We start from the raw sequence: 11,174 nt of genomic DNA, 5'->3' as shown, positions 1-11,174 counted from the left end.
TACTAATGTCATGTTTGATATCTTGAGATGAAATTAACCATTATTTTGAATTTACTGTTTACTTATGAATATTGATGTGAGCTTGTTTTTATTTATTTTTGTTTTATATTCAGCTAGTTCATCTTCTACTACTATAATATCTACTAATATCAATTCTATATCATGCTTAATGGGACCAATTTCAAGGAATGCAAAGTGTACTTACTTATAGTGCTTTGTTGTATGGACATAGACCTTGCACTAAGGGAATAACAACCTGCATATCTCACTATGACAAGCATCCCTGATGCTAAAAGGGATTTTAAGAGGTGGGATCGTTCAAACTGCATGAGTCTAATGATCATGAAGCACAACATTCCAGGAGCCTTTAGAGGCACAGAATCTGAAGAGATTACTTAGGCCAAGGGTTTACTTGACGAAATTGAGAAACGTTTTGCCAAAGACGATAAGGTTGAGATGACATCACTTCTGGCTTCTTTGATGTCTATGAAGTATACCGGTTAATGAAATGTGAGGGAGCACATTATGAAGATGTTCCATGTTGCTTCAAGACTTACTTAAGATTGAGCTTTTTTAAGGAATTGATTGTTCTTATGGTTTTGGTATCGCTTATTCCACAGTTTAACCAATTCAAAATTAGTTACAACTGTTAAAAGGAGAAATGGACTCTAAATGAGCTCATTTCACATTGTGTCTAAGAGGAAGATATGTTGAAGCATGATAAGTCTGAAAGAGCTCATTTGGTTAGTGCTTCTAAAGAGAAGGGCAAGAAAAGAAATTAAACTCTTATGGATATGGTAAGAAGCATGATTACTCATTCTACCTTACTTGAGTCACTCGAGGGAGAAGAATTAAAGACAACAACTTACATTTTGAATAGAGTAGTCACTAAAGCAGTTGCAAAAACACCATATGAGTTTTAGTCGAAAGCCTAGTCTAAATTGCTTTCACATTTGGGGATGTCCAACTAAGGCAAGACCTTATAGACCACATGAAAAGAAATTAGACTCCAAAACAGTGGTCATGTAATATCCCGTTTTTTAGTGGTGTCAGAAATAGTGGTTTTGAGACCACAATTCTGATATGTGAAGTCATATTTTATTTTTAATTGATTTTTATTAAGTACATTAGGGTTGCATTAAATTTTGGTAAGGAAATTCTAATGTTTAGTTAGTTAATTGAATAAAAAGACTAAATTGTAGAAGACACAAAACTTAGTAATTATTGAATTACATTGACTTGATAGTTTAATTATTTAATGGAAGAGGGCTTATGAAATAATTAAGCCATAAGGTTAATAGGTGGATGATTATGGTCCTATTAATTGTTAAACTTGTAAGGTTAGAATTAAGGATAAAATTGTAATTATAAAATAAAACTAAAAGAAATAAAATACAAATGATGAATCATTATCTTTCTCTAGTAGCAATCGAAATTGAGGGGTTAAAACACCATTTTTATCAAGCGTGAGGTTCGACCATAGCTATTGGGTTGCATGTAAGCTCATTTTAAATCTATTTATTGTCATTTTTATATTTTTGAAATCGTTGCAACTAGGTCTAGCTAACATAGCTTCGTTTTTGAAACTGTCAAGAATTTTGAAATGTGCCATCGAAGAATTTTTAATGTTTATGATGTTAAATAGAGGATTTGAGGTCTTAGTTGTTAATTAAAAGTAGTTTATTAATCTTGTCAGTTTTTGAATTAAGGATTTATTTGTTGAAATGTTAAAATTTACATAATAATCTTGTGAATTTTGAATAATTATGGACTGTACTAATATGGAAATAAATTTGGCTAGCTTGGGTATCTGCAAATTTTGTTAAATTTGGGAGATTTTAAGTTAGGGACTAAATTATAAAAAAATGTAAAAGTTTAGGGAAAATGTGTAATTAATGAAAATTTAAAGGTCTTATGAATGAAATTGAGTGTGAAATGTATGTGAATTTAATATAATGTATTTAATTACTATATAGATCAAGAAACAAGTCATAAGGACAATAATCGAGGAAAGGGAAACATTGCAGAGTAGTCCTTGCATTTGAATCGGGAGTGGATTGTAGGTAAGATCATAGTGTTTTGTTATAGACTTGTAATTAATTTGTGTTTTAGATTATTGATTTATATTTAATTGATTATATATAACTGTGAAGTTATATTGGTTATTTATATAACTATGTGAATTGCAAATATTTATGTATACACTTTGGTGTCCCTGTTTGCACATCTGTGCCCCTATTTGCACATCTCTGCCCCTGTTTTACATCTATTATGCCCCTAAAAATGGAGTAATTACTGAGTATGTGAATTGAGTACTAGTGATTTAGACTAAATGTTATGGAGTCCTACGAACTAGTTACATACATGTATGTAAGGTTTATTTATGGATTGTTACATGGAATAGGCATAATCCTATTATGATAAATTTCCAGAGAAGATGTCCATTTCGATTTGGTGGATTGTGAAAATAAACGTACCATGTATTTGAAGAGTAGGATGTGCATGTTAGAACTTTAAATTGTTTATTTTAATCAAGTTAAGTTTAGTAAATGTTATACTATGATCTTACTAAGCTATTTAAGCTTATTTGTTTCTCTTATGTTATTTTGTAGTTATTAGTTGCTGACTATTTATACAGATTGATCGAATAGCTCACACTATCCAGTCATTTTTGGTAGCTTTTGTATCTCTTTTTTGGTTATGGCATGTGTATATAGGTTTTGTTTGTAAGTTGTTAATGTTAATAGTAATGGATGATTAAGAAGATTTGTTAGCTTCTTTTGAGTATGTTTTGCAATGTTAGAATATGAAATCTTATGCAAAAATGGAAGTCCTGATGTTTATTTGGTAAACTTTGTAGCATGTTTAAAATGTAATAATAATAATATGGTTAGTTTTGGGAGCTTAAATTGGAAATTTATATTAGACAAAGACTTGTTAGGTTGTTTAAATGTTTAGTTATGAATTGAGGTGCCTGTGAATGGTACATTTGTTAGAAGCTTTAGGTTGATTGTTTTGACATGTTTAAGAGTGTATTAAGAGTGTTTTGATTAAAGGAATGTTTGTGTTATTGGTGTACCTTGTTAGGCAAGATTTGGTATTGAATTGACTTGAATTAGGGATTAAATGGTGAGTACACGGCCTGAGACACGAACTGTTACACGGCCCTATGTGCTTTATTGTTTAAAGAGCAGGTTTCACACGGTCTGAGACATAGTTTGAAACAAAGCCTTGTGTCTCAAGTCAGTTGGTTACACGGACTAGCACATAGCCAGCGACATAGTCATGTATGCCGAGTCAGTGAGTTACACGATTAGACACATGGGCTGGGACAAGACCGTGTGTCCTTACTTCGAATGCTCACATAGTCTAAGCTATGTCACACGGCCTGGTCACACGGTCGTGTGACCCCTGCTTTTCAACTTTTCAAAACTTTCTGAAATTTTCTGTTTTGTTTTGATTTAATCCCGAATAGTTCCTAAACTATTTTTTAGGGCCCTGTAAGCTCGATTCAAGGCCCATAATTGTATTCATACCATGAATAGATATTGTTTATCAATAAATTAATTGTTTAACTATTTTGAAATAAAGTGAAATGTTTTATTTTGATCGGTAACACTCTAAAACCTTAATCCAGTAACGGAGACGGGATAGGGGTGTTACAGAGCAACTACTTTATTGGTTATTCTGAGTGATCTAAGGGTTATAAGTTTTATGATCCCATAATTAGGAATATTTTTGAGATAAGAACTATAACATTTTTTTAGGATGTTGAGTTTGATGGAGAAACAATGATAGAGACATTGCTTTGGAAGAGGAATTAGATTCTAACTCAGTTCTTTCTATCACATTTGATGATGTTCAAGTTCTCCTACCTATCATTGATCAAGAAAGGAATTTAGAACCTCAACAAGATAATGTTTAACAACTCCCTATTCAAGATGAGGTAATTGTTCTAGAAGAACAAACTCAACAACCTAAAAAACAATTGCTATTAAGGAGGTCCACGAGAGAGAGGAGAAATGCAACATTTTTTGAGGATGTTAAGTTTGGACGGGGAAACAAGATTAGAGACATTGCTTTTGAAGAGGAATTTAGATCTTCAAAAAGACAATGTTGAACAACTCCCTATTCAAGATTATGTAATTATTTCGAAAGAACAAACTCAACAACCTCCAAAATAAGTGTTATTAAGGAGGTCCGCGAGAGAGAGGAGAAATGCTATTTCAGATGATTATGTTATATTTCTCCAAGAACATGAGGATGAAAATGGAATGATGGAAGATGATCCAATCAACTTTCATCAAGCCATGAAAAGTTCTAATTCTCAAAAGTGGATTGATGTCATGTAAGAAGACTGTAAGTCTATGCAAGATAATAGAGTTTGAGAACTTGTCCCATTGCCTGAAGGTGCAAAACCAAATAGTTATAAATGGATATTTAAAACCAATAAGGATGAAAATGGTAACGTAGAGAGGTATAAGGTGTATCTTGTAGCTAAAAGATATACTCAGAAAGAAGGCATTTATTTTACAAAGTCCCAACCAAGATACAAAGGCAGATGGAATTTGTGAACACACCTTGTGCGTGTATATGTGTGGAAAACGGGGGTATTTTATTTAGAGTACTTGTGAATAAGTATATGCCATTAAGATTCCACCAATATTGGTTGTGAGAAAGTGAGACGGTTCTTTAAATTTTAATTCTAAGTATCTATTGGTTAAAATGACGCTAGAAAAGGGAAGTCCACCAAAGACTATTTTAGTTCGAATGTCCACCAAGGATTTCCAAAAGAAGAGGGTGTTCGTTGGGACTATCTAGCGTTGAGAAGCCCACTAAGGACTATCATATAAATGAAAAGTTTGTTGCTCATGATCTAGCAAGGAGATAGTCTGCGGGGGACTATTTGTTGCTGGGGAGTCCATTAGGACTACCTGATTAAAAAAATATATGTTCGGACTATCATGAAGAAGAGAAAGTCCAATTGGGACTCTCTTAGAGGTACATTTTTACACAGAAAGAGTAGTGCTTAATTACTCCCCAAATCTCATAGTTGATGGCCATATACAAAGATGGAAGTAAATGAATTTCCCTTTCAAATAGTATACGCACAAGCTAAGTTATAAGCAAGTGGAAGACAACATATTATAGTAAGTAGAATTTGGATTTGATGTGAAATGAAAGAATCAGTGTAAGAATCCACCATTTTGGTGAAACATCTGCAAGTCCATCAAAATCAGTCGAAGACCTATGCACCTGTTTACATGGTTATCTTTTGATTAGTTAAACTAGTAAGATAGAATAGAAGTCTGAGTTGGAGTTTGACAAGACATGTCTCAGAAGAGGGTTGTCGAAAGAGAACGATTTTATCCAAATCCATACTGATATATCCGCTAGTGACATGTTCAAGAAGAATGTGTCAGTGTCGTCTATGCTAATTGAATTGCGGGATCTTCTGTGTTACTCAGGGATTTTAATTATGTGCACAAATTCTTATTTATCCAAAAATTTGAGTCTTTTATGAATGCAAGGTTAGGAATGAATTGAGAATTGTGTGGAGGGACCAAGCCAAACACTGCCAGGCTCATGTGAGTGGCATCGTAGTTGTATCCTTCATATAGAGGGGCACTTTTAGAGGCTATGCCTCGAGGTTCAAATAAGTAAATTTTCATATAAATTTTTAGTTTTAAGTTATTGTAAATATATGTACATGCTCAGTAAGGCTAAATGATTGTAATAACCCAACACCTATATAACAAAAAAATTATTTGAAGTTTAAGTTTTGAAACATGTTAATTTCTAAGAGTTTAGGATAAAGTATTATGGTAAATATGAATGAAATTTGGTGTTGTTAAATTTTATAAATAAATCAAGTTAGTAATACGGCTTAATTGTGACAACAAGATATAGGATTATGAAATGGAGGAATGGATGGAATGAAAAGGGAAGAGTAAAGATCATGGCTAGGTTATGAGACCAATCGGAGGCTATATGCCTAAAATGAGTAAGACCATAGTTGAAAGATGTTATGGCATCATGATATAATTTTGTAAGACCATAGCTGAAAGATGCCTATGGCATCATGACAGAAATGAGTAAGACCATAGTTGAAAGATGCTATGGCATCATGGTAAACAAGACTAAGACCATAGCTGAGAGATGCTATGACATCCTTTGATAGTTTGCTGAGATAGTAAACATGAGGTTAAACTATGTAAGACCTTAGTTGAAAGACATTATGGCATCATAGATAGCCCAATAGGACGTTAAACAAAGGATAGCCTAATGGGACACTAAACACGAGATAGTCTAATAGGATGTTAAACACAGAGTGGTCCACCGGGATAGTAAACACGAGGATTATAGGAGTAAGACCATAAGTTAAATATGAAAATATAGAGTCTGTCGGGACAATAAACATAGGTGGGAAATCAGAACAAAAATTGTGGGATAACTAGCAAACAAGGAAAATATTTGGAAGGAAAATGAAAGTATGGACTTGCAACAGACGAGTAGTGAGACAGAAGAATCCGCCAATAAAAGGGGAACGTAATGGAAATGAAAAAGGATTGCAAGAACTATAATCACATAATACAGCATGGCATAAGGATGTTAATCTAGCGGAAAGTAGTCATGGAAGTTGACGTACCAGTGGTGCCTAAACTATAGCCGAATGAGAAATGGTTTAACCAAGGATCATAGGTAAGGATCTGTCAATAAGTGCCTCCAGTGGAAGCTTAGAGAAACCCTATATGTTAGGGGGTTATTATGAAAACACATGTTAGTTCATAAGGAAATGAGGGGTTAGACAAAACTTTTTCATGAAGAAGAGTATATAAGTTGATGGTTTTGTCTGTCAAGACTAATTCTTCATATGGGAAACCATTGAGGCAGTATTTATCAAATGGAAAGTTATGAAAGAATGTAGTAGGAAAGAGAAATCGTAAACTCAGATGGATGTACAATGGCATTTGGTTGAGTATTAAAAGTCATAGTGGGCCGTAGCAGAAGGGCGTACTATGATTAAGGGTATAGTATTTCGACTAAGAAGATTTCAAAGAAGTAATCTGACCACTGCTTAAATTAGGAAGGATTTAGTTCGCCAGAGTGGTGTAAGACCTTGTTAGTCATACCAAAGGATGGGAAGTGAGCAAGTCACTCAGAAGTAATATATAGAGAGATTTTGCCAAGGATAAAATAGAATGAGGATATTCACTAAGGAATTTTAGGAAGGTAAGCTCGAAGATCACATTAATAAGGCATAATGGTGAGAAGTTGAGAACCACTTGGGCATAAGTAAGAGAAAGGAAAAGAGAGTTCACAGAAATAACAAGAAATGCAGAAGAACTATCAAGGTGGACCGAAGGCCAATAGAATGGCCAGAGGGAAGCAGTTCAACGATCTATCCACCAGAGGATAAGATCAGGAATAGGAAACATTCCAGTACGATGACTTAAGAGAAATGTTTCTTGCGAATAAGGAGTTGTTGTAATATTAATATTAATATTAGTATTTATTTGAATCCGAACAAGGTGTAGAGTTTTGTGTACTGAAGAAACTCACTAAGTTCGTTTGTACTTACAAGGTTTACTTGTGATTGTAGGATTTGTGGAACAAAAAGCTTGAGGAGGGGCCAAGCCAGATCGTGTAGAATCAAGGAATTATTATTAGAATAAAGTCATGCACTTAGGAAAAGGGACATGATTAGAAACTTTCCATTGGGGTAAATATTTATTATAAACACTTAAATCCCATAGAGTCTATAGTTGGAAGAACAAACTTTATTTAGAAATTGTCTCTGATAAAAGTTTAATTTGTGAATAGGAAGCACAATTGATTCATTTTTAACTTAGTAAGATTTTAGTATGAATGATAACTCGGTTCTATTATGGTGCCAGTACCCGGATCCGGCGAGTAGGTATGGTGGAGGTGTTATATAAGAGTTTACCAGTAGACAACCTAAGACAGAAGCTCTTGTAAGCTTTACAAATAGAGCCTTCATTAATAACGAAGAACTTTTTTGGTTTTCTTCGATGATAGCAAGGACTAGAACAGAATATGAAATAGAAGTCTTCTCTCCACTACTGGGCTATACTATTGATAGATAACTTCCATCCAAATCCCACTCAAGATTAACTCTAATTAGTAATCATTTTCACACACTTCCACTAATTAATCACATCTTACGAGGCTCTCGAAGTATCCTATTTACCGACACATTTCTTTCACTAGGATGTTAGATGATGTAAAAAGTGTCCCACTAACTACTATACTTACATTAACAGTGACACAAAAACAAGGGTGGCAGACTTATTAGCGAGAAAGTCTGCCTAATAAGGTTCTCGCCACAACAAAGAACTCACCATCCTGCGTAGTAGAACTCTGCAGTATTGGTGAAGTTCAATGAAATACTTCACAACGAAGTTACCAACCTTATCTCGTTTAAGTCTCATGACTTAGGTTGCTTATGCTAGCGCAGTCTCCCAAGTAGTACCAGCTCGCCAAAAGAGGGTGTGACAACTCTACAACCCTTAAAAAAATTTCATCCTTGAAATTACGTACCTACTAAGAGATGAGCATACTACTCTCTTACTATGCTTTCTCTCTCCCAAGTAGCCTCTTCAACTTTATGGTTCTGCCACAACACCTTCACCAAAGGAATTTCTTTATTTTAAACATCTTGATTTCTTTATCTAGGTTATAGATGGGTTCTTCTTCATAAGAAAACTTTTGCTCTACCTCCAACACCTCTAATTGTACCACATGGTCTAGATCAGAGCGATGTCTTACAGCTTGACACATGAAACACATCATAGATTTTAAAAGTTCTAGTGGAAGAGCTAATCGATATGGTACTAGCCTTATGCGCTCCAAACTTTCATAAGGTCCAATGAATCTTGGGCTAAGTTTCGCCTTTAACCCAAAGTGAATAATTTTTTTCCAAGGTGAAACCTTAAGAAACACTTTGTTGCCAACTTCATAAGATACATCTTTCCTTTTTCTCTCTGTTTATGCTTTTCGGCGGTCTTGGACAATCTTTAAATGGTTCTTGATAACCATTACTTTCTCTTCTATTTAGCAGACTAGGTTTGGGCCGACCAGCTTCTTCTTACTAAGCTCCATCTAGCGAATCGATGATCGACATTTCCTCCCACACAGTGCCTCGAAAGGTGACATGCCCAAACTGGTGTGATAACTATTGTTGTATGAAAACTTCGCCAGAGGTAGGTACTTCTCTTAGTTAAGTACAAATTAATATAATTTGTTAATATAATTTTACAAATTAAATGACTTAGCACAAATACAACCCCTGTGGAGACGATAACTCGATACTTACTTATTACTTGATAACGACTGTGTACACTTACACAAACCTATGCATTACAAGTTTTTGGCGCCATTGCCAGGGATTGTTAACTGTTGCCATAGTCATTTTTTTCGTGAAATTATTTATTTTCAATTTGATTTATTTCTAACATTACTAACTTATTATTTTTAATTTTTTTGATTTTCTTTTCAGGTGTTTATGAGCATAGATCGAATTATTGATTTACTCTCTGTAGACCCTGAAATTAAGCGAACTTTAAAACAAAGAAGACGGGAACGAACAACTCAAAGACAAGTCGAGATGGACCATGGAAATTAGAATTAAGACCAAGGTAATGAAGCCGATCATGTACGAAATCCTATCCTCATTGTCGATGATAGGGATCGATGCATCTGACAATATGCTGTGCCACTTTTCAGTGAGTTAAATGCATGAATTAGAACGCCAACTATTGAGGCAACCCAGCTTGAATTTAAACTAGTGATGTTTCAAATGCTACAAATGGTGGGCCAATTTAATGGTATGCCCACGGAAGATCCACATCTCAACCTTTGATTGTTTATGGAGGTGAGTGATTCATTCAAGATAGCCGGTGTGATTGAAGATGCAATGAGGTTGAAGTTGTTTTCGTCCTTGTTGCGAGATCGAGCATAAGCATGGCTCAATTCATTGCCACCAAGTTTCATATCTACATGACAAAAATTAGCAGAGAGATTTTGTTTTAGTATTTCCAACCTAGCAAAACGCTAAGTTAAGGAACGAGATCACAACTTTCCAACAATTGGATGACGAGTCTTTGTATGAGGCTTGGGAGTGATTCAAAGAGTTACTTCATAAGTGTCCTCATCAAGGGATTCATCACTATATCCAATTGGAGACATTCTATAATGGTCTCAATGCACATACAAGATTGATGGTAGATGTTTCCGCGAATGGTGTAATTTTGTCTAAGTCTTATAATAAGGCTTATGAGATTATCGAGAGGACCGCGAGTAGTAACTATCAATGGCCAACAAATCAAACAACTTCAGGAAAATGTGTAGCTGGAGTTAATGAAGTTGACACCCTCACTTCGTTATCAGCTCAGGTATTGTCTATTTCCTCTATGATAAACAGTTAATCACTAATATTACTAATAATTCTACAGCTTAGCCACCAAGTCTGTTTGAAGTAGTTTCCGAGGTGTACTGTGGGGAAGGTCATTCTTTTGAGAATTGTCCATCAAATCCTGAGTCAGTGTACTATGTGGGGAACCAATATCAAAATAGGAATGGACAAGGACCCCAGTCCAACTTCTATAATCCGTCATGGCGTAATCATCCTAACTTTTCTTGGAGCAACCAAGGAAATGGACAGAATAAGAACTTATTGCAGCAAAGACCCAACCAATCTCAAGGGTTTAATCAGCAAGCTCCAAAACCACCTCAAGCAGAGGTATCAAGTTGTTTGGAGAACTTGTTGAAAGCGTACATGGAAAAAAATGACACTTTAATCCAAAGTCAAGTAGCAACACTGAAAAATTTGGAAAACCAAATGGGTCAGTCAGCTACGGAGCTACGTAATAGACCGTAAGAAACCTTGCCAAGCGATACTGAGAATCCAAGAAATTTTGGTAAATAACATATCAAGGTAGTGGCATTACGAAGTGGTAAAATTCTAGAACCCCGATTGATTGATGTCGAAGATAAGCCCGTTGAGAAGAATCAACCAGCTGTTGAAGTTCCTACACCAAAGGAATCAGAATCTGCAAAGTCTTACCAGGTAAACCCTGACTTAGTGAATTCAGATATTTTAAAATCTTCTTTGGATGCAAATTTACCTACTCAAAAAAGTTTTCTGGTTCAAC

The 11,174-nt window shown here is 34.8% G+C and overlaps 1 non-coding gene across 1 annotated transcript; it reads right to left on the bottom strand.

Annotated features, from left to right (window-relative positions):
• Positions 1 to 10,076: 10,076 nt before the first annotated feature.
• LOC128034261 (small nucleolar RNA R71) lies at positions 10,077 to 10,183 on the bottom strand. The gene has a single exon (XR_008190391.1). It is a non-coding gene; the product is annotated as a small nucleolar RNA R71 (small nucleolar RNA).
• Positions 10,184 to 11,174: the final 991 nt, after the last annotated feature.

This window comes from Gossypium raimondii, chromosome 10 (genome assembly GCF_025698545.1).
Source record: "Gossypium raimondii isolate GPD5lz chromosome 10, ASM2569854v1, whole genome shotgun sequence".
Lineage (NCBI taxonomy): Eukaryota > Viridiplantae > Streptophyta > Magnoliopsida > Malvales > Malvaceae > Gossypium > Gossypium raimondii.
The sequence above is the reverse complement of the archived record's forward strand: the minus strand, read 5'-3'. Positions and strand labels throughout refer to the sequence as shown.